General features: G+C 49.5%; 1 protein-coding gene across 6 annotated transcripts in view; it reads right to left on the reverse strand.

Annotated features, from left to right (window-relative positions):
* PLEKHA6 (pleckstrin homology domain containing A6) overlaps nt 1-24,446 on the reverse strand; it is a 155,907-nt gene that overhangs the window by 55,331 nt on the left and 76,130 nt on the right. Inside the window, exon 1 of one of the 6 annotated variants that reach the window (XM_047752088.1) lies at nt 8,511-8,670. The exons of 3 other annotated variants lie outside the window; for them this stretch is intronic. The gene's annotated coding sequence lies outside the window, so the exon portion shown is untranslated. Of the gene's footprint in view, nt 1-8,371; nt 8,456-8,510; nt 8,671-24,446 lie in introns of those variants that run through there. 2 more of the 6 variants (XM_047752090.1, XM_047752089.1) reach the window with 2 other exon arrangements.

The following is a 24,446-nucleotide window of genomic DNA, read 5'->3' on the forward strand; positions in this document are numbered from 1 at the left end:
AAGGTGCCAGATGCCAGAGCTAGAAAATGAAAAACACACAGTCTCAGGCTTACGACGGCTGTGGATGGAGCAGGGACGGGGCCACAGGGACTGGCATTCCAGAAGTGCCAAAGCCAATAAATGACAAAGAAAAGAAGTAGCTTCTCTCCATTTTCCTAGCTTTTCTACAGTTTCAGAGACACCTGCAGCCTCGAAGCGCAGGCTCCAGTAACAGCCTCACTACAGACGTAATCGGGTGCTGATTCATCTCCAAACATCCCGCCCAAGAATCAGCATCTAACTGGAGTGGTACCTGCTCTGTGGAGTCGAAAGCAGCAAAATCAACTCAGGTCTTCACGACGCTTTGCAGGCAAGCATATTTGCACATGCAGGCACACATGTGCGCACACACACAGACGCCCAGTGCTCCCACCGTGATAAATTTTGAACGACTTAGATACATGCCACTCCTTCCATCCCGGTCCCCTCTTAGTTATCCGCAGCACACCAAGCTGCTTCATCACCACAGCTCCTGAGAATCAGCCCCAGTCAGGCTTCCCCATCCTGAGAGTGACAGCGCTCTGGCTTCTAGTATTACAGCTCATTAGATAGAGGGAGGATGGCGAGGTGAGTGGGAAGGCAGGCTGTGGCCCGTCCCTCCTACTTCCTTCTTCCCTTTGCTAGCAGATTCCAAGCTGAGACTGTCCATGCTCTGGGGAGGATCTCTGCTGCAGACAAAGGCGGGGAAGGTGGGGAGAGTTTGGCTCCGTTCTGCACCTCTCCTCTGCATCTCATCACTATTTCCAAGGAGCTGTATGTGCTCCACCTTTCTGTCCCAATTAAAAACCAACTCGGTTTACATTCCCAACAGTCCTGATGTGCCTGGTTCCTGAGGCTTCCTCCCCTCTCCTCCAACCCTGATTCCTAGGGAAAAAAATACAGTCCCCGAGCCACGTTCTCTCCGCCCAAATCCCTCTGTTCTCCTGCCTAGTGCGGCCACACCGAGAGCACGCCAAAGGGGGTCAGGCCTGGTGGCATCTCTAGGCATCTGCAAGTGGGGAGGGCCCGTCTGCAGGACACTGTCTCCTTTCCATGCGCTGCCTACAGATCAAAGCCCCAGTTCTGTAGGCTCTGGGGTCGCAGCTGTCAGACTTGTACTTGCACTGACTCTCTGCTCTCCTGCCTGTCCTTGCTCCAGCCCTCCTCCTACGCCACGATCATTTCCAAAACCGTGGCAAGTGTGAGAGTTCCTGTCGTGGTGCGATGGAAACGAATCCAACTAAGAACCATGAGGCTGTGGGTTCGATCCCTGGATTCACTCATTGGGTTGAGGATCTGGCGTTGCTGTGGCTGTGGTGTTGGCCAGCAGCTGTAGTTCTGATTAGACCCCTAGCCTTGGAACCTCCATATGCTGCGGGAACGGCCCAAAGAAATAGCAAAAAGACAAAAAACAAAACAAAACAAAAAAACAAATCTGACTAGGAACCATGAGGTTGCGGTTCGATCCCTGGCCTTGCTCAGTGGGTTAACGATCCAGCGTTGCCATGAGCTGTGGTGTAGGTTGCAGATGCAGCTCAGATCCTGCGTTGCTGTGGCTCTGGCATATAAGACCTAGGCTGCTTTCTTTCGTGCTTAATTCTGCCAATTCTCACAGCCCTTTCCCTGCCCAAAGGGTCAAAATGTTTTCTCCTTCCCTGGGATGACCAGTCATGGAACTGGGGGAAAATTTCACCCTGCACCTGGCCCCTGCCTCAGGGAGAAAGCAGAAAATCTGGCTCAGGAGCCAAGGGATGGGAATGACAAATCAGGGATCCAGATCCAGGCTTCCTCCCTCCCATCCGATGTGCAGGCCCTTCCCCAGTCTCTCCCTGAAATCGCTCGGCCCCGCCCTGGGCCTGGACATTCCTTTTATTCCAAGAGCAGGAGGTGGGAGAAGGGCAGGAGCAGGCCCTTTAGTCAGGATACTGCTTCAGTGTGTGTGTGTGTGTGTGTGTGTGTTTAGCGGTTGGGGATGTGCACAGGAGGCTATGAATGTCACTCAGGGGAAATTCATGGAAACTCTTCAGGCCAATATCCTACTCTAACTTGTATTGTCTTATCTTCAAATTGGTTATTTTACCTTATAGAATTCCATTTGTCTTCTGAAAAATGAAGATAAACAGCGTGGATGTTTGGTATAACCATGCCCATTTTTAAAATACTGAAATCGGTTGGTAGGAGTTCCCGTCATGGCGCAGTGGTTAACGAATCCAACTAGGAACCATGAGGTTGCGGGTTCAATCCCTGGCCTTGCTCAGTGGGTTAAGGATCTGGCATTGCCGTGAGCTGTGGTGTAGGTCGCAGACGCAGCTCGGATCCTTTGATGCTGTGGCTGTTGTGTAGGCTGGAAGCTGTAGCTCTGACTGGACCCCTAGCCTGGGAACCTCCATATGCCACAGATGCAGCCCTAACAAGCAAAATAAATAAAACAATGAAATTGGTTGGTAAAGAGCTGCTCTGCCAATGAAGAATTGCAATATTTTAAGAACTGGCTCTCCCTTCCTCTATGTGATCCAGAGATGCCTCTGGGCCCTCCAGGACCCCAGGCCAGTGTTCTTTCTGGTTGATAAATTACTGAATGTCACTGCAGTGATGGCCATGGCTTCACTGTCTGAACACTGACGGCCCCTCCAGGTGTTGAGAACTCTGATTCTGGAGGCTCAGTCATCACGGGCAGGATGGGAGGCGCCTTCCCCCCTCACATGCTGACCCAGCAGGGAGAAGTGGGGCAGCCCAGCTCCCTCGGGCTCCTCCCTGTTCCTGTCGCCATGCTTTTGTGCTGTCCCCTGCTAAGGGAAAAAAGGAAGTGAAAGGAGAAAAAGGAGCTGCCTATGGCCCCAGCTTCACATTTTCCTTTTCTCAACCTTCCCCTGCGTGGCCCCCAGATAAGCCAGATAGAAGCAGAGGCAAAAGGGCTCCAGCCCCCCTCCCTGAGCTTCCAAGTTGCCTCCTCCTGACAGTCAGCAATGTGGACAGAGTCCCAAGAGGTAACGGTCAGGGCAACAATCAATTATGCTTCCTCCCCCAAGCTCAGAGCCGGATCCCAAACCCCTACCCTTCAGAGACTGAGGCAGCCCAGCTGTCTGCTTCTGGGCCTCTGGAAGGTCACTGGAACCAGCCCTCCTCATTCCTAGCTCAGCAGATTCGGTCCTGGTGTCCCAGCCAGAGCAGTCACGCCACCCTCCCCAGGGGAAGGAATGGTGCAAAGTAAGTGTTCAGAGAGCAATGCATCTGGGCTGGCGCCCCCTCCTTCCACACCCTCAAAAGCTACAAATGCCTTCTCGGGTCCCAATCCAGCAATTTGCTAGAGTCAAGCTGTTTCGTGCCTTAGTTTCCTTGTTTTCAGAATGAAACAGTGGTGGGAGTTCCCTTCGTGGCTCAGTGGCTAACGAACCTAACTAGGAACCATGAGGCTGTGGGGTTCGATCCCTGGCCTCGCTCAGTGGGTTAAGGATCTAGTGTTGCCGTGAGCTGTGGTATAGGTCGCAGACACAGCTCGGATTTGGCATTACTGTGGCTCTGGCGTAGGCCAGCGGCTACAGCTCCGATTTGACCCCTAGCCTGGGAACCTCCGTATGCTGCGAATGCAGCTCTAAAAAATACACACACACACACACACACACACACACACACACACACACACAAAAGAAAGCAAAAAAGAAAAAAGAAAGAAAGGAGAAACAGTGGTAATAAGTGATGCAGGTTTCAGTAGATCCCACAAATGTCCCACCAGACGAGACAGCAGAGGGAGAAAGGTGAGGATGCTCTGAGGGGTGAACTCGGGGTGGAGTTAGGCTCACGGGGTCTCTGGTCCTCGCACTGGGAGGAAGGAAAGGCCCATCAGAGTCAGAGAAGCTGAGGTCCATGTCCCCAGCTACAGTGACAGGAGAGACCAGACCAAATTCCAGTCTCCTTGGTTGTTCCCAGTCCCTGCTACTTCTCCAACCTGAGCAGAGGGAGAGAGCCTCAGGATGCAGTGGGGAGACCATAGCTCCGCAAGGTGCACTGCAAGAACACAGGGAGGAAGCCACAGACCCTCTCATGGCCAACCCCTGGGGGCTACAGGCCAGGAGAATGTAGGCGATGTGGGCTGGGGGACCCCAAAATGTCTATCTGACTCTGATGACACCTGCCGAGGTCCAGAGGGGCAGCCACATACAAAGCCTTCACAGCCTGGGCCCTTTCTGAGGCCATGCCCTGGCCGGCACCTCCCACACAGGAACTGAGGGGCCGATGGAGTGGCTGGGGAGGCAGGCCAGTGGTCAGAGCACAGCGGGAGGGGCTGTGTGCTGTTCTGCTCCGAGAGGTTGAATTGTGAGGGAGGCAGGAGGATGCAGCCTCAAATCCTCTCACCGGGGGATCGGTGGTTCCATCTGCTCTGCCGCCTCTCCTCTCCCTCTCCTTTCCTACCAGATTCTGATAAGAAGCATATAGAGCAGAGGCTTTGTCTGGGGAAGAAGAGAGCAATAAATCAATGGGAGCAGGAGCCTGGCGGCTGCTTCAGGAGGAAAAAAGCTTCCCCCTCCCCCCCTGGCCTTGGAGGGCTGCAAGGGACTCGGATGGCAGCAAAGCTCAAGGGTGAGCCCTGCTCCTCAGCTGTTCACCTCTCCTAGAGGGGGAGCAACCGGCCAGCGGGGACACAGATGGACCGTGGGAAAGACTGAACACCTCCTCTGCTGGGAGTGAGGAATCTGGAATGTCCCATGTACCTGGCAAGCTGGACGAGGGCTGGGGGTACAGAGGAATCTCCCCAGATCACTGCCTGCTGTAGGGAAACCTCAGAAGGAGCTGGGGGGACCATGGCCACCAGTGGAACCAGCCAGAGAACGGCTATGCCTGGGGAGAATCGTTGCTGTTTCCCCCTCTGCATGCTGAGGACAATCATTGTGAGCTCCCTGGACAGCCCAGAGAGGAAAAGGGAGACCTGGAAGAGAAAGAACTTGGAGAATTTTTTTTTTTTTTTAATTTTCCTTAGGGCTGCACCCATGGCATATGGAAGTTCCCAGGCTAGGGACTGAATCGGAGCTGCAGCTGCCAGCCTGCACCACAGCCACAGCAAACGCCAGATCTGAGCTGCGTCTGCAACTTACACCACAGGCTCACGGCAATGCTGGATCCTCAACCCACTGAGTGAGGCCAGGGATTGAACCCACATTCTCATGGATAAGAGTTGGGTTCATAATCCACCAAGCCACCACGGGAATTCCAGGACTTGGAGAACTTTTGAAGAGAGCTGTCACAGGAAAAAAAAGAACAGCTGGCGCATGGCTGTGGCTGGCTGGTACTGATCCCTTTACTTTTTGGGGTCTCAGTCTCCCCATCTGTAACACACAGTGATACCGAATTGCTGGGAGGATTAACAGGATCACATATTTAATGCACTTAGGAGACCGCTTGGCACATAACAGTCGTTCAGTCAGTGCCTAATGTTATAATCATTAATAAGATAATGGAACAAAATAAAACAAGGAATACCACCCCAAATCTGTGCCATCCAATTCAGCAGCCATCAGTCCTATGTGGCTATTTACACGTCACTGAATTAAAGTGAAATAAAATTAAACTTTCAGTTCCTCAGTCATCATAGCCACTTTCCACTGTGACTCAACAGCCACCATGGCTAGTGGCTACCATACTGGACAGGATGGTTGTAGTACAGTCCACCACTGTGGAATATTCTGCTGCTCTCAATGCCACCTCCCAGTTCTAGTATATTTTGATTCTATAAAATACAACTCCAAACCAGTCTGTCCTCCCACCCACCTGATATGTGTGTGCTCCTTGTCCTTGGAAAATATGAGTTCTCTTACAGGGCTAAGCTAAACCAAAAAAAAAAAAAGAAAGAAAGAAAGGAAAAAATAAAAAGTAGATTGCTGCCAATAACAATAACAAAAAAAGTTAAAAAAAATCCAAAATCATAGGATACTTTCCAAAGTCTAAGCACAATTAATTTGGATAATCCATCAGTTTAAAATAGGTGCATTAAGGAGTTCCCTAGTGGCTCCATGGCTTAAGGATCTGGTGTGGTCACTGCTGTGGTTTGGGTAGCTGCTGTGGCACAGGTTCAGTCCAGGAATTACTGCATGCTGTGAGTGTGGCCAAAAAATAAAATAAAACAAAAAATAATAAAATAAAATATATGCCTTAAGACTCCCCTCCAGGGTTTGAAAATATTGTTACTAACAGCCCTATTGGAGGCAAGCCCTGGGGGAGGCACTTGGGAAAGGTTACAGAGCCAATCAAGGCGGGTGGAAAAGCGGAGACAACAGGGAACCTGTTCCTCCCTCCTGCCTCCTTTTCCTTCTTGGATTGACCAGCTTCTAGGGAGGCTGGAGGGAGGAAGAGGAGAGAGATCACCTGCTAGGTCTGCAGGGCCCTGTGGTCCACAAGGGGAGGAGCCAGCACAGAGGGGAAGAGACAGAGGGGCTGCCACCAAGGACAGCAGCCTCAGGAGTCTCCCCCACCCCGGCCCCCACCCAGCCTGGAGCCTGTGGAAATCACAGGGATACAATCGGTTCCTAAACAAACAGCGCATGAAGTAGGTGCCAGAGTGTGTCCATTGATAACCACGGCTTAGATAGGGGAGCGAAGATGATCCCAGAGGAATGGAAGAAGCGCTCCCAGGCCTCGACCCATCTGGAGCCGAGATAAGAGAAGGAGGGGCCTGGGAAGAAAGGGGGAGAAGCTCCACTGCCGCCCCCTCCCCTGTCCCCGCTGCCAAGCAGTAGCCTTGAAGGAAGACTGGGCAGGGACACTGGGACAAGAAGAAACATAAGCTTTGGGAGGAGAGTGGAGAGAGAGAGAAAGGGGGAGGGGTACTGTGCTGGTCTTGGCCAGGACAGAAGCCAGTCTTGGTGACACCTGAGTAACAGGTGAGTCTGCCTATGCCTATTGGGGCACATGAACCCCTCCTTGTTGCTGCCCCTTGTGGCTGGTCTTGGAGTAGCACCAGCTAGATAATTCACAGAGCTGGGTGCCAGTAAAAATGCGGGGTCCCTTGCTCAAGAGTTAAGTAGTTCAGGAGGACAGTGGGACAACACCGAACCAAATCCTTCTGAAGCTGCAAGGCGAATGCACAGGTGGTACGCCCACGAAGCCCCCATGCCAGGGAATACCAATTCCTCTGTGCTGTTTCTCCTGGGAAGTGTGAGGACAGAGAGCGGCTAGTCACATTTGTGGCTAACTCTTAGTGCAAGGCAGAGCACGACAAGTGGCCCTGCTCCTCTCCCAGTCTCTACCTCCCCCTCTTTCTTGGCTCACAAGCCCAGAAACTTGGCTGCTTTCGCTCTTGCCCTGCTGGGTCTGGTGGCTGGCACCTCCCCCTTATTGTGCCTGGTTTCTGTTTGCCTGTGGGCAGCTTAGCCAGAGGAAAAGCCACGGGGGCTGGCTTTGCCTTATCTCTCAAACCTGCCTTCAAGACGGGCACAGGGCGTGCTCTGTTCCTGCCCAACAGACCCCTCCGGGGCTGCCTAAACATCCCCATTATGTCATCGAACACTTTTCCTCCCAAGAAAGAGGCAGGGGGACAAAAGAGCTCCTGGATAAGAGGGGATAAAGTCAGTATTTCTGCTTTGGAGACAAATCAGGCTTTCAGTTTTTTGGACATACACACACACACTCACACATCAGCTGAGAAAAGTCTGTCTCATGCGCCTCCTCCAACAAAGCCATGGAACTCTTGTCCCCATTCCCTGAGAAGGTGCCTGGGTCAAAGAGCATAAATGTTTGGAGGGCAGGAGGGTCCTGAATGAGCAGTTGAGGGAAAGGGGACAGCAGGCATCTCAACCGCAAAGACTGGTTCTTCCTCTTCCTGGATTTGTTTTGCTCTCAAATGACAAACTTTGTCTTCTAATAAGTTGAGTCCCTCCCACCCCCACTCCAACTCTCTGCTCTGCCCCCATCGCTTGCATCCTGCCTTCCTCCTCTCCACACCTGACTTGAAGGAAAGAGGGTAGAAGGCAGCACCGCTTTTGCATTCTCCTTTGGCTGTGCCCTCGCCGCCCTCCTTCGGGGCTGGTCCCGGGAAATGGCTGGGAAGAGGCGGCTGGCGCTTCTGCCCACAGCTCCTGAGCCCCTCTCCGGAGACAATGGCTCACAGAGGGAGGAGGAGCAGGGCTCCCGCTTTGTGAGCAGGGTGGCCACACAGAACCATTGTCTCTGCATCAGGACAGACAATGGTTTGTATCTCTGGCTTTGGTGCCAAGTCGTTCACCTCTTTGGACGAAGCCAACCCTAAAGATTTCCTTCTCATAAATAGGAAGGATACAGAATTCTGGCCCTAAGCTGAGAATGTGTATCCAGTGGTAACAAAAGCCCCCTCTAGCTGCTCAGTGGGAATATTGGGCTCCCTTACCTGTTCCAGAGCCAGCCAGACAAACAGACAGCAGACAGATAAGCACTCACTCATCGGCCCTTCTCTGCGGTCCCCTCTGCTCTCACCCTGCCTCCTTTCACACTCAGGAACAGGGAAAAGGTTCTCCTTTAACACTCACCAGGCCCCTGGTGGGTAGCAATCATTAACCGCCACACATGCTGACTGGCCTTAACCCCTTCCGTGCTGGCTGCCTCCAGCTGGCTGATGGACAGCCCCGTCTCCTCTTCCCAGCCCTGAGAAAGCGGCGACTCCCACCTTGCTGCCATCCACCTGAGTAATGCCTCTGCCTCCCATGTGGCGAGCAGAGCCCTCCTGTCCCACCCAGGCCACCCCGCCTGATTGGAGCACACTGGCAACCTGAGGCGCTCGGCTCTGGCACGATGCCCAATTGGATGAGCCCACATTATGAAATATTTGCCTGGCAGGCCAATAGAGGAGCCAGGATCTGGGGGGAGGGGATGATATTTTTATTTATTCCTGGAGGAGGGAGAACAGACAAAGGTAGTCCTAGCATCTCTAGCCCCGGGCCAGGAAACGGGAAGGCAGTCTTCAGGTCAAGGTAAGCGCCTCAAAGCTCTCTGTCCAGGTATAGTGCACAATCCTGGAAGGCTTCTCAGTGATTTCAGCTCCCAGCTGTTCAGCTAGAGCATATCTTTGCCTTAACCATTCCCTGACTCACCCAGGAGTCTGGAGCTAGGAATTGTAATAGAGACGAGAAAGGAAAACACCTTGACAGGCAAAGGACTGCTTGTATCCGCACCAACTGTACAGCACAGGTGGTCTTTTTTCTGTTTCAAAGTTGCAGGAATCCTTTTTGCATCTTTGGAGGATGCAGAGAATGGGTAGAAACCAATCACCTCTTTATCCCTTTAAAAATAGGCAATTGATTTGAGGAAATCTAAATCCAGTATAAAAGTACCTACATGTAGGACACATGCAAATCTATGCAGATATGTGCAAATGAGCAGCTCTAGGCTTTTCAGAGTAAGTCCTTGCCAGGATTTTTCTAGTTTGAGCAAGGAATCGGGGAATCTTCAAACCCTATAACAAAACATCTCGCTAGAGCATAAGGATATCAGTAGAGGGAGCCTAGAGAGTTCAATAAACATATTTATGGAACCTGTACCATGCATAAAGCCTTGAAGTACAGTCTAGCAGGGTTTTTAAACCATGATCACAAACATGATAGGACATACAGGAGAATGTAAGCGCCCTCTCTCCCCATACCCACAGTTAAGGCCCCCTTCTCCTTTTAGGCCCCACCTCATGCCAGCCTAGGTCTAGGAGCTGCAGCTTCTCACATCACCCCTGGGTCCTGCCTGTCTGTCAGCAGTCCAATCACTGTGGCTCAAGACCCTGGCTTAGACCAGCCAGGGGGCCCTTATCTTATCTCCCGGGCTGCCTTCCCAGCAGCCTGATGGCTGGTTGGCCCTGGGCTCTTAAAGGGGCTGCATGCATTCCCACCTGCTCCATTCACCCTCCAGCGTACCCCAGAAATCCAGGGGTGCGCTGCTTGCAGAGGGTTAGGTTCACCATACCACTCCTTCCTCTCATATCTTTTACGGCCACAGCTGGCTGCAGGGCCGCTACAGCATGATTTATGAACTTAAAAGGGGAAAAGATGCTGATGTTTTATGTGCTATTTTGAATGCTCATCGCATCAATGCAAACACCCTGTCCCTCAGTATTTCCAGGTTCCCGCTCTGTGAAATTGCGTTTTTAAAAGGCAAGGAGGGACTTGGGATATAAAGTTAATACAGAAAATCAGTTGTATCTCTATATACCAGCAGCAAACAATGAAAAATTGAAATGTGAAAAACACTACTTACAATAAGGCAAAAATATGAAATACGTAGGAATAAATTTGACAAGAGATGTGCAAGACCTATACTGAAAACTATAAAACAATGCCAGGAGAAATGAAATAAACTCTCAATAAAAGGAGAGATATACTGTTGGCATGCAAAGGAAAACTCAGTATTGCTAAGATATCAGTTCTCCCTGTATGCTTCTATGGATTCAACACAATCCCAATAGGTTCTCTGTAAAAACTGATAAACTGATTCTGAAATTCAAATAGAAATTAAAAGGACCTATAACAACCCCCAAAAATAAAATAAAAAAAGAAGAATGAAGTTAGAAATCTTGGCTTACTTAACTTAGTTAGAAATCTTGGCTTACTTACTTAACTTGATTATAAATCAAGATACCGCTTGTGCATAAAGAGTTTGGTACTTGGTTAAGGTGAGTCCTCAGGTGGAAGCTTTGGGCTGAGCTAGTGAACCAGAGAAGGCAGGATCCCATGGAGACGCGGGTATGTGAACCTGAACTCACAGGGACACCTGCGAGCACAGGGCGGTCATATGCACATATGTATGTGTATACAGATACCATACATATTTATCTGTATTTACGCATACAGATAAATGGAACAGAATAGAGATTCCAGGAATAAACCCATCGGGGGTCATATGGCCTTGGGGTTCTCCAGAAGCAGAACTCTGAGCACGCAGGCACGTGGATGGATTACAGGACATGCAGATTCCCAGAGTCCAGGGATTTAGCCTCTGGAGAGCTGGGCTGCTGGTCATCAATGAAGAATGAGTGTAAAAGCCTATGTCTTGTTGCAGGCAGTCAATTGGTTTTCCACAGAGGTATAAAGGCAATCCAATGGGGGAATGACAGCCTTTTTAGTACAAGGTGCTAGAGAAACCAGAGCTCCATATACCCAAAACAAAAACAGAGACCCTTGACCATAGCATTAAAGAAGGAACTCAAAATGAGCCAAGACCTAAAACTCTAAGATTCCTAGAAGAAAACATAGGGAATTTTTGGTTCGGCACATTTCTTAAATAAGACGCAAAACACCAACTTTAAAGAAAAGATTGATAAATTAAACTTCACTGAAAAAAAAACTTTGCTCTTCAAAAGATGCCGTTACAAAAATAGAAAGGTAAGCCATAAACTGAGAGAAAACGTTTGCAAAATATGTCCATGACATAACTGGAATACATAAAGGACTCTTAGAACCAAAGAGTGGGCAAAAGATTTAGACAGACTCCACCAACGAGGATATCCGATGGCAAACAAAGTGCAGGAAACCATGCTCAACATCATTAGTCATTAGCAAAACGCGAACTGAATCCACAATGAGATAACCCTACACACACCCACCAGAATTGCTAAAATTAAGACGAATCAGACCAAATGTTGGCAAAATGTAGATGAACTGCGATGCATCCCCTGCTGATGAGACTGTAAATGGTATGTCTACTTTGCATAACTTTTTGAAAAACTGCCCAACTTTTTCATACCATTTAACATACAACCCATTGATTCCTAGGTATTTACCTGAAAGAAATGAAAGCGTATGTCCACACAAAGACATGTATACAAATGTTCATAGCAGCTTGCTTGTATAAGCCCCAGACTACAAAAAAACCCTAAATATCCATGACAGGTGAATACGATACGTTACATCCATACAATGGAATACAACTCAGCAATAAAAAGAAATGAATAGCTGATATCCATAACAACACGGTGTACCTCAAAATAATTGTTTGAGTGAAAGAAGCCAAGCACCCTCCTCCCAAATAAAAAAATGTACGCTGTATGATTCCATTATACAAGAACCTAACAAACATAAATTAATTCATAGTGACAGAAAGCAGATCAGAAGTTGCATGGAGATAGGATAAAATGGAGGGACTTCCAAGAGGTAGGAAGAGACTTTGGGGAGTGACAGATATATGTCCATTATCTTAACTGTAGTTACGGTTTCAAAAAATACATCAGGAGTTCTCGTTGTGGCTCAGTAGTTAACAAATCCAACTAGGAACCATGAAGTTGCGGGTTCGATCCTGGCCTTACTCAGTGGGTTAAGGATCTGGCTTTTCCCTGAGCTGTGGTGTAGGTCAAAGACAGCGGCTTGGATCGGGTGTTGCTGTGGCTCTGGTGTAGGCCAGCAGCTACAGCTCCGATTCAACCCCTAGCCTGGGAACCTCCATATGCCACAGGTGCAGCCCTAGAAAAGACAAAAACAAACAAACAAAAAAAAACATAAAATTTTACCCTTCAAATATATATAGTTTATCATAAATCAATTCTACCTCTATAAAGCTACAAAAAAAGAAAAGTCTTCAGTTGAGACATTGAAAAAAAAAAAAAAAAACACCACCAACAAAAAACTCCCTACGGGGCTTCATCCATTCATTCACATTGTGATGGAATGTGGGCAAGTTGGGCTTGGGCGGGGGCAGGGATTCCAGCTTTTCCTAGTGACCTGCTTTAGTCTGATGGTTACAGACAGGGATGGACATGACCCTTGAATCGGCCTGGACTCCTCTCCTGGATTTAGGTCAAATACTGTGTCAGACCTGAATACGGTCTTTATAAAAATATTAATTATGACAGAAGGGAAAGTATCAAGTAAAACCTTTTGCCGTTCACAAAGCCTTGTCATCATTATCTCACGTGATTCTTTTACAGTCCTAAGAGGTAGGCTGAAAAACATTAACACTTTTATCTTACAAAAAAAACCCCAAACCAAAACAAATAAGTCCTGAGTCTCAAAGAGGTAAAAGGGCTTAACTAAGATAACCCACACTGGAGGCAAGGCTAAACCCAGAGTGTTTTCACTTCAGGATGGAGCACTTTCACCTAACACGCGATCTGCCCACAGCCTTGGCTGACACCCTGCCTGTCCCTGAGACCTGGCTCCGCTCCCAGAGCCGTGGAACTCGGACCAGCACTGTGGTGCTCGGCCCCACTGGGCGGATGCTCTGATACACTGCAAGTGACAGACCCAGAAGGGGTCCCAGGACGGATGAAAACGGGCAGATCTAGGGCCAGAAGAGGACCAACCGAGCAGAACCATGCAGTGCTGTCTTAGGGGAGACTGGGAGAGCTGAGGGGATCTGAGGACCTAATCAGATCACACATGTGATGAGAAAAGAAGGGGGAAGCCAACCAAACGCCACTCCCAAGGCAGGAAGTCTGGTGGGTGCGGAAGCAGCTGGAAGCTGTTAGAGGGCTCCAGGCCTCTGTACCCCTCCTCTCCCGCCTCTCCATCCCCCACCCTCCTCCCTCCTCCTCAGCTCTGGCCAGGGCAAGGGAACAGTGGCTGGCTGGGAGCCCCACCTTCCTCTCTCCCTAGCTCTGAGGACAGGACAACCAGAGGGAGAAAAACCCACCCTGCAGGGGGTGGGAGCACAAAGTCTAAAAGGCATCTAAAAACTCAGTGATCAAGATGAATCATATTTTGGAGTTCCTATTGTGGCGCATTGGAAATGAATCCGCCTAGGAACCATGAGGTTGCAGGTTCAATCCCTGGCCTTGCTCAGTGGGTTGAGGATCCGGCATTGCCGTGAGCTGTGGTGTAGGTCCCAGATCTGGCGTTTCTGTGGCTGTGGCATAGGCCAGGGGCTACAGCTCCAATTAGACCCCTAACCTGTGTACATCCATATGCCTCGGGTACAGCCCCACAAAGAGTAAAAAAAAAAAAAAAAGAAAGAAAAGAAAGAAAAGAAAAAACATGAATCATATTTTAATGTAATATTTTTGAAATAAAAATTAGTGCAAAAATCCATGATGAATGAAGTATTTTAAATAAAGACCGAATCAGTATTACTCAATTTTCCTTTCGCCTGAGGCTCCAGTATGGCTTGGAATAGCACTGTGACTGATGTTGTTTTTATTGAAAATGTTGCTATTTTGCTCTTCACAAAATGTTTGCTCTGATTTTGATTTTTTAAAATATCTCATTGCATGTTTTTATCTAGCTTAACTGAGTTTGTCGGGGTGTTCCTTAAATTGGGGGCCTAAGGAAAGTGTCTCAATTGTCTCATGCTAGTCAGCTCTGCTGAGGGAGGAGGCTGGGAGGGAGGTGGAGAGACCAGACAAGGCCCAAAAAGGGCCTGAGAGAGGCCTGCACTCCTCCAAAACCTCAGTGCATAAGAAACAAAGAAAGGCTGAGGCATTATTTCAGATTAAAGAAGCACAGGGACTGGTCTTGGCTCCAATGACTATTAGGGCAACTGCTGAAATGGAATATGGACTTAGAGTCTATTAGATAATCATATCGTATCAATGCTAAATTTCCTGAATTTGTTAATTGCACTATGTTTATGCAAGAGAGTATCCTTGTCTTTAAAAAGAAAAAAAGAGAGTGAAGGAAGGTCCGAGGGTGACAGCAGCCTGAGAGCTGTGAGCCAAACAGCCTCCTCTCTCTCCAACCTGTCTTTTCTCTAACTCCAGGCAGTCCCAAGAGGGGCCAATAGGGAATGGTGATGGCAGGAAGTCTTGTCCAGAAGACCGGGTATTGGAGGGCTGGTTGGAAATTTTCTTCCTGAAACAAGAATTAACTTTGAATTCCCAAATCACTCCACACCCTCCCCAGGAAGACTTGACGAGGAAATTAACACCTACCTAAGCCATGACACTAGCAAATTCTCTGCTTAACTTCCTGAGATAGGCATTGCTGTTCTGTACCTATGGAAAAGGAACCTGCAAGGTCAGGTACTTGGCCCAAGGCTACACAGTTCGGAAGTGGGAAAGCTGGGATTAGAGCCCAGGATACAGCCCAAAGCCAGCTCTCTTCCCACTTCATGTTCATTGTGCAACTTGAAATTCCCTTCTTGTGCATCATCCTCCATGCTAATCCTTTAGTTTATTTTTGCTAAATTGAATCTGCGTTGGCTTTGAGATTTTTGGCTCTGGAGTCAGACCGCCCCAGTTCTAACCTTGACTCCACCAGTTACGACCTAAGGGGCTTTGAGCGAGTGGTTTAACCTCTCTGTGCTTTCATTCCTCATCTGTACACAGGGATCATGTAACTGCCTACCTCATGGGTTTGTCATAGGATTAAATGAGATACAAACAGAGAATTTAAGAGAGTAAAATTCAATAAATGCCAGTAAGCACTGCTATCTGCCTCTGCCTTGGACAATTCAGGCATAGGAAGCAAAGGCCTAATTTTGAATATAAAACCCCTCAGCACCTTGACACATGAAGATGAATGCATAATTGCTCCTAAAGAAGTTATCCATCAAGATGGCACTTAGGAGGAGTTCCCATCGTGGCGCAGCGGAAACGCATCTGACTAGGAACCATGAGGTTGTGGGTTTGATCCCTGGCCTCGATCTGTGGGTTAAGGATCAGGCGTTGCGGGAAACTGTGGTGTAAGTCGCAGACTTGGCTAGAATCTGATGTTGCTGTGGCTGTGGTGTAGGCTGGTAGCTGTAGCTCCGATTGGACCCCTAGGCTGGGAACCTCCATATGCCTCAGATGTGGCCCTAAAAAGAAGAGAAAAAAAAAAAAAAGATGGCACTTAGATATTCCTAAATGCAATTTGTAAGGCCTTGAAGCTATCACCCACCTCGGATCACTTGTGATCATCTGAGACAGACCTCTACTCTTAGGAGACAGAATAATCAACTCCTGAGAATCACAAATTGGAGGAAGGTCCACCCCACCATACTTTGAACTAGGAGAAGGATTTTTTTTTTCCTGTGTCATGTCCTACTTGGAAGTTAAAAAGCAAGTCAATTCTAGGGGCTACAACACTGGACGCAAGGAGTTGACTGACAAGACCCAAGTTCTAGTGCACGCACTGCACCCATCCAGCTGTATAATGTGGACAAGTGTTTATCCCTTGGGGCCCAATGGACATGAGCAGGGAATCACTTTGCCTGTAGCATAAATGAGAGGACAAAAGAGGCCACCAAGCCCTGAGTGCTTCAAGTTCTTCAAGAAAGCCCCTCTAGGAGTTCTTGTTGTGGCTCAGCAGTAACAAACCCCACTAGTATCCATGAGGATGAGGGTTCGATCCCTGGTCTTGCTCCCTGGGTTAAGGATCCAGTGTTGCCATGAGTTGTGGTGTAAGTTATAGACGCAGCTCTGATCTGGCATTGCTGTGACTGTGGCATAGGCCGGCAGCTGCAGCTCTGATTTGATCCCTAGCCTGGGAACCTCCATATGCCATAGATGTGGCCCTAAAAAAAAAAAAAAAAGCCCCTCTGGAGCTCTCTCCCGATTTTAGAGTTTGGGTCTAGCTGGGGAGGGCCCACAGAATGAGAAGGAAAACAAACCAAGAGACTATGCATCCAGGAGGCTGAAGAGGGGCAGGCCAAGGGCAGGGTACCCACAGGGCAAGCAGCGGTCAGATTTAGCCAAGATGGTCCTTCTGCGACAAAGGCAGAACTGGAGCAGGGCAATTTTCTAACTATAAACAGAAACTCAAGAAGCCCCAAACCACACACAGGCATGTGTGAGGATGAGGGGAAAGCACAGAAGACAGGAGGAGCGTGTGTGTCGAGAGCATGTGTCGAAGGGGCTTGTGAAGTGGCAGTGCGGGAAGGAGGGAGGATGCGGGGGCAGAGGCAGGCGAGTGGGGCTAGAGCTTTACGACGTGGGCGGTCCTCATTAAGAAAACTACAAATACGTATCCGAGGGGCTCGGGGAAATGGGGGAGACTGAAGCTAAAACGCATCGCTTCCCAGTAAACTTGCCGCCACGTCTGCCTGTCCATCTGTATCTCTGAATGCTGGCACGGCTCACACACCTGTGTTTGTCTGAGCCTCCAGGCACCTGCCTCAGCAGTAGTTCTCTTTCCCTTCACACAGTGCTTTGCCTGACCTGATTTTTTGTCCCCCATAGCAGAGAGCATGCAAGAGAGCCCCCATACCTTGGAATTAAATCCTCCCCACTTCAGGGCAATGGCTATTTGGATTTTGTGCCACTCCCCAAACCCCCGCCAATGGACACCATGGCTGCGGTGTCCGCGTCCCTCCTGCCCCAAGCACTTCGCTATGGGTAGCCCCACCTTCCCCAAAGGGCATGGCAGGGGCCCTCCAAGCTGCCAAGAGGGGCAAAACCGCAGCTCCCTCCGCCGCCTGGCCCCTGCATTCCAGCCCTGCGCCCAGAATTTGACCTTCTCTGCGGCTGCTGCAGATGTGTTCAGTGTTACAGAAATAGCTCAGCTCCTGGGCCCCTGCAGGCCCTCCCTCTCTTCAACCCAGAGACACCCCCACCTCAAAGGCTCCAGGGGAGTCAGGCAAGAACAGAGGGAAGGGCTCAGTTCTCTACTGCCCTCCCACACACCCCTCCCAGAGCAGAGCCAAGGGGTGCCTGCCCACCCACCTCCTTTCAGCCCCAGCACTTTTGGCTGTGTCTGCCATTGCAGTGGATGGAGGTGAGAGTTTTGGCAGAGTAAAGCATGAAAGATGGACACCACCATGAAAAGCTTAGACAACTTGACCCCTCAATGTGTTTCTCTTCTCTTCGCTGGAGTTCACTTGGACGAAGGGCAGGAGCCAGCTAGAAATGGTTCCAAATCCCACACACCCTGGCCCAAATCCCCGTCTTCTCATGCAAGGAAATGATTTCATAGTCACTGATTCGATCCTAACCTAAACAAGATGGCAGGCATCGGTCCACTTCACAAGCCAAGATGGAATGGGAGACCACGGGTGCAATGAGATGATGAATGAATGATTTTAAAAACAGCAACAAGCGTTTAGACATGAGGCTTTTAGATCTTGACTCCCTAGTGTCTGATGGAACAATAACATCTTTGAGGCTTACAAGGATAGAGGGTTACCTCTGGGTAGGGTGGGGGGCCTGCATGGCCTTCAAGATTCAGGTTCCATGCCTTTTCCACCCATGGGGAATGGCAGCGACTCTGCAGCCATGCCTTGGCTTCTTCACTCACACTGCCAGGCTGCCTACGAGGCCTTGCCAGCCCCTGCAGTTAGGGCGGGAAGAGCTGAACAAAAGAGGTCAGGGGTGTATAAACTCTCAGAGCCAAACTCCTCTAGGCTTGGAAGTCCAGGAAAGGCTAATGGTGACAGCATGTTCCCATTCCCTTCTAGAATGTTCCCAACCCTTTTTGCTCCCCAGCCTGATACCCACATAGTTATGGTGGTTATATAATAGCCATGTTCCTAAAACCTGATGCCACTCTCTTGGCTGTAGGTAAATCTCAACGATTCCAGCTCAGCCAAAACCCCTTTCCAGGGATGGGAGTTGGGACCGAGAGAGAAAAAAGAAAATCGGTTCTTCTCCAGGCAACATACACGTGTGGGAGCTGTTGAAAGCCACCTTTTCGACTGACCTGGAAGCCAAAAGAGGAGACTAAAACCAGCGCAGGGAGAGGAGCAAAGAGCACAATCATACTTGCAGCATTCAGCTTCTTGGTTGTCCAGCCACTTTTCTGGCCCTTAGAATAAAACCCCCTTTGGGCCTTGAGCTGCTTTGAGTAGTTCCAGTAACATGACTCAGAAGTCTTAACTAATACCAGGAAGAGGGACGAGATGACTTCTGGAGGACCCAACATCTCGACGCTGTGGACCTGACTGGTGTGAGGAAGAAAAGGAAAGCAAAGAAATGGGAGCAAAAGGACCGAGGAGTTTGCCCAAGGGCAGCAGAAAATAGTGATGGGAGACCTCACCTGGCCGGAAGTCAGCATGTCGGGGAGCACAGGTAAGGGTGAGACAAAGCAGATAAAGTTGCTACTACCCAGTTTAGAAAAGCTCCTTGAAAAAAACAAAAAGGAGTTCCCATAATGGCACAGTGGAAACAAATCCAACTAGGAACCATGAGGATACTGGTTCAATCCCTGGCCTCGCTCAGTGAGTTAAGGATCTGGCATTGCCATGAGCTGTGGTGTAGACTGCAGACACGGCTCGGATCCTGCGTTGCTGTGGCTGTGGTGTTGGCTGGCAGCTATAGTTCCGACTGGACCCCTAGCCTAGGAACCTCCATGTGCCAAGGGTGTGGCCCTAAAAAGCAAAAAAAAAGAAGAAAGAAAGAAAAGCTCCTGGGATGGGAGTTGCCACTGTGGCTCAGCGGTAAGGAACCCGACTAGTATCCATGAGGATGCGGGTTCGATCCCTGGCCTTGCTCAGTGGGTTAAGGATCTGCCATTGCTGTGGCTGTGGTGTAGGCCGGCAGCGACTTTGACTCGACTCCTAGCCTGGGAACTTCCACATGCTGCAGGTGCAGCCCTAAAAAGGAAAAAAACAAAAAGAAAAAAGAAAGAAAGAAGATAAAAGAGAAAAGCTCCTAAATGTTTAGGGGGAGCCAACAACAGAGGAAGTGGGGGCCATGTGGTGAGCTAAGATCCCTATCGAAGGTGGCAGGCCAGCAGGGGGATGGCCAGGCTAGGTGGCTTGGAGCCCACAAGTTCAAACAGCTTTAGGACACATTCCCAGAGGACAGCCATTATTTGGGGGAGAAGAAAATCTTACATCCTTTCTCTTGCACTTTCCAAAGCAAAGGAAGGTCCTTCGCTGCCTTAGAGCCTCACAGTTCTCTCAGGTGGAGGAGTCTGATCTGCCCCTTGGGTCTTCTTTAGAAAAACCTACTTCCCCGGAACCAACTCCATAAGCTAATGGTCCCTTTAAGAATATCTTCCCCTCTCTGTTCTCCAGTTGGCTGGAGCAGATGTTCCTTGTTCCTATGGCAACAAACCTACCACCCTTCCCAATGGGTAGTGAAGGACACATACAGCACAGGCCACTCCCCCACCAGACTGGCTGGCCCTGCACTGCTTCGAGTTCACTGATGACTCCTCACAGCACAGGACACCATGGAGTCCTGCGTGCCGGGCTATTAACAATTCAAATCTTACCTGACCTAGAAATGACCCAGAAATGGCAGCTGCCATGTGACAGCACTTAGAAGGCAGGAGGAGGGAGGTTGTCCGTGTCACTGCCCAGACAACAGACCGGCGCCCATCTTTCCAATGAAGTGTTACGGCACATGGTGTGTCGTCAACAAATTGAATTAGCTCTTCCTCTGACCTTTTTTCACGTGGCTAATGAAGACCCGTGAGACCCCCTAATCGAATTCTCTTTATTTTAAGCTGCACGCCATCCCCATCCTTGTCTGAGGCTCATGATCCTCCCAGACAACCCTTCTCTCAAGACTGGTCCCTGCTCAAGGCAAGCCTCCCACAGCAAGCAGTGGGTGGGGAGGCAGGAAGCACTGTGCATTCCATCCACACGGGGTTGTTTCCACTGCAGACGATGCTTCTCTCACTAAACCCAACCTGACCCCAGTTGTTCTTGGCTCTCCCAGCCCCCACGAAGCCAGCTGGATGCTTCTTGTAAGCCACAGAGTTGACTGAACTTTAGCTTCCTCTCTTTTGAGACTTTAGCTTGCTGGGATCCCAGAAGTCAATGTAGAAATAAGAACAAGCCCATAAATGATCCTGATCAGATGTACAGAAAGCACCTCCCTAACCAGGGAAGATGCCAAAATCAGAGTTCTCCAGCCCCACCCTCAACTCTCCTGCAGTCACTCCTAAAGGTAAAGAGGAGAAAGCCTGGCTCTGGAGGCAGACAGACCTGGTTTAGACTCACAGCTTGGCTCTGTGATTGGAATCATACTTCTCAGCCAAATGACATTTGGTGAAGTTACTGCTACTCTCTGAGCCCTACCTTCCTATCTGTAAAATGGGAAGGCTGATTCTTCCTGATAGGGTTATAGGAGGTGATACAGAACTGGAGTGCCTTCACAGCAATTGCAATCCACAAAGCCCTGAAAATCAAAAGTTTTTTTCCTAACTCGACGGGTGGCAGAACCTGACTTGGACTTGGACCCTAGTTAGCAGCAAAGAGTAACCAGAACTGGCATGAGACTCTTTTTAGCCTTTATTTATCCCACTTGGGTGACTCTTTAGATAAATCATGCTGCAGAAATATTAATATGTTGGATCTTGGAGCTGCTCCAGACCTGCTGGAGCTTTTTCTGTGATACACAGTATGTGCATCGTGTTCCCATTCTGAAATCCACAGGCTCCAGGCATTTCAGGTGATGAGATGCGGAGTTATCTGAGCTGCTCCTCCAGCCTCTGAAGGTGGAGGTTTTAGAAAAGCCGCCAGAGTTATTTATCTCTTTTTTTTTTTTTTTTGGTCTGTTTAGGTCTGGACCCATGGCATACGGAGGCTCCCAGGCTAGGGGTCGAATCGGAGCTGTAGCCGCTGGCCTATATCACAGCCACAGCAACGAGGGATCCAAGCCGTCTCTACAACCTACACCACAGCTCATGGCAACCGCCAGGTTCTTAACTCACTGAGTGAGGCCAGGGACCGAACCCGTGTCCTCATGGATGCTAGTCAGGTTCGTTAACCACTGAGCCATGACGGGAACTCCACCCCCAGAGTTATTTAAACGAAAGAAGTTGACAGGCATATAAAGCACGAGCCTCATCACAACCTGGATCTCGCCTGGGTTTCCCGGGTTCCTACAGCCTGGAACCAGCTCCCTGCAACACAAGTTGGCACCAGGCAGGGGAGAGGATCCAGAGACCAGCCCATCGGCCCCTAAGAATCTGCTGCTTTTCCACCCGGACAGAGCTGGCAGAGGTGGTATGTTGTTATTTAATGGGACTTCAGGTATAGACGTGCCTGAATATTCCAAACATGCCTCCAACTCCCCACCTCATTGGGCCTCCAGCCCTCTCTCCACCCACTACCACCCTGCAGCTTCATCTCTCTACCCACTCCCTAGAGGCGTTTCCAGGGGAAGAACTGACAGAGCCTCAGGAAATACTAAAGGGTGGACGGGAACTGGGCTAAAGGAAGGAAAAGATGCCAAGTGTGAGGGAGATGGACACTCTGGATGAGAAACACATATCTGACACACAGTGGAACAGGTTTGGCATGTTTCTCCTGATGCCGTTTCATGGCCCCAGGAGGCTTTTGCAATGGGAAAGGAGCCCTGGCCCATAACTATGAGCAATATTGGGCAATTGCTATTCTCAGTTCCCTTGGCTCTTGCCATCCATTTCATGAACTTACAGATAGGTGACGGACCTACCCAGGGGCACAGTTGTCCACATGGGCATCTCAGTTCTGACCCTGGATCAACTGTCTTGTCTTTTTTTTTTTTAATGGCCACACCCATGGCATATGGAAGTCCCCTGGGCTGGGGATTGAATCCAAATTGCAGTTGTGGGAGTTCCCATCATGGCGCAGTGGTTAACGAATCCGACGAGGAACCACGAGGTTGTGGATTCGATCCCTGGCCTCGTTCAATGGGTTAAGGATCTGGCGTTGCCGTGTGCTTTGGTGTAGGTTGCAGACGCGGCTCAGATCCCATGTTACTGTGGCTGTGGTGTAGGCCGGCAGCTAGAGCTCTGATTAGACCCCTGGCCTGGGACCCTCCAGGGGTCTAATCAGAGCCCTAGAAAAGACCAAAAAAAAAAAAATTGCAGTTGTGACCTAAGCCACAGCTGCAGCAATGCTGGATCCTTTGACCCACTGCACCAGACTGGGAGATCAAACCTGTACCTCCTCAGCAACCCAAACCATCGCAGTCGGATTCTTAACCCACTGTGCCAGAGCAGGAACTCCTGGATCTGCTGTCTTGAGAGTACCTATCTCATCCTGCCACCTCAAGCCACTTTTCCAACAGATGTCCAATGGTTGGACTGCAGACCTATACCTGGAGACAGGTTGGAAACTCTCCTTCTCTTGCAGTGGTGAGATTTACCTGTTGGTCAAATGAAGCACCAGGGTATATAGAGTTAAAAAGGATAGTGGCAACCAAATTCACTCCCCTTATTTCACAGGGGAAATCTGAGGCCCAGAGGAGGGAGGAATTGCCCAACACCATGTAGCCAATTGCAGACGAAAGTGGCCCTGCAGCCTAGATACTGATTACCATTGCCTCACGGTGATAAGGATGCGAACAACTCTGAGGTCATAGCCATGGTCTTGTTGACCTTTATAGTCAGAAAAAGCCAGGCTGAATGGTCCTCACCCTCTGCCCTTTTGGCTTGAACATCTCAGAAGAGATCTTAATCTCTAGGAAGTTGGCTGTGCTTCTTGACTCTGTGCCCCAACCTACCCAAAGTTCAGACAAAATCCTCATCAGGGACCCCTTGGGGAAAGCCACCATCGCTGGTGACCAGAGATGGGCCACTCTGCCTCGTCACTGTCATTCACCCAACCCAAACCTAGGTGGAGCCATCAGGAGGGCTGCAGAGGGGTCTCCTGGGCAGGAGCTCCTCAGGGAGCAGAGATCTTTCACCTGCACCTCTTAGATCCTTTTTCACTTTGTCTTTCCCCCTCTGCTGCTTTGAATCGGTCTGTGGTGTCTGTCATCAGTCAGAACGTTTTTCCAGAGTGTTGTTCTTAGGAGCTAAGCTGTTCTACTGTCCCATCACCAAGCAGAAACCTCTGAGAGGAGAGAATTTCACATGCCTAAGCTTGGTCTTAGAGCCTAAGGCTCCCCTGTTGCCTTTAGTAATGTGTCCTTCTCTCTGTGCCCTGGGAAATCCTGAGCTGAGAATCTGCTACCCCCTCCCTGAAACTTAACAACGTTGAGGCAGACCTCCGTTGCTTTCCTAGGCTAGGAGGGCTCTTGTTTCAGAACATGAAAATGGGGTGGAAAATCAGAAAATTCTCTCTCAGGGGAGTTCCCACTGTGGCTCAGTGGGTTAAGAACCTGACTAGTATCCATGAGAATGTGGGTTCGATCCCTGTCCTCATTCAGTGGGTTAAGGATCCAGCAAAGCACAGCTCATGTTGCAGATGCGCCTTGGATCTGGTGTTGCTGCAGCTGTGGCGTAGGCAGGCAGCTGCAGCTCCAATTTGACCCCTAGCCTGGGAAATTCCATATGCCGCAGGTGCGGCCCTAAAAAGAAAAGAAAGAAAGATCTCTCCTGTTATGAAGCTCCTGAGCTTTCAGAAAAAAAAAAAAAAGTCCTAGAACAAATCTCAAAAAGAACATCTAGTTCAATTTTCAGGGTGATTTCAAACTGATTTTTTTCCTAACGCTCTCTCTCCTACAAGTCTGCACACATGTGTACACCCAACCACACAGCTCAGTCTGGCAGCTGGGACTGCCTGGGGATTCCCACATATTTGTTGCTGCTCCAGCCCTGACTCTCCAGAAGGCACAAGACTCAGACACTCTAATGCCTCCAGGAGCCTCCAGATTTAGATAAGCTCCGGTTGATATTCTTGAAAGCTCAAGAAGATCCACCATTTCAAAAACCGAGAGCAAGAATTTTTAAAAATATCTTTAACTCTTGACCATCTCG

Source organism: Phacochoerus africanus, chromosome 11 (assembly GCF_016906955.1).
Source record: "Phacochoerus africanus isolate WHEZ1 chromosome 11, ROS_Pafr_v1, whole genome shotgun sequence".
NCBI lineage: Eukaryota > Metazoa > Chordata > Mammalia > Artiodactyla > Suidae > Phacochoerus > Phacochoerus africanus.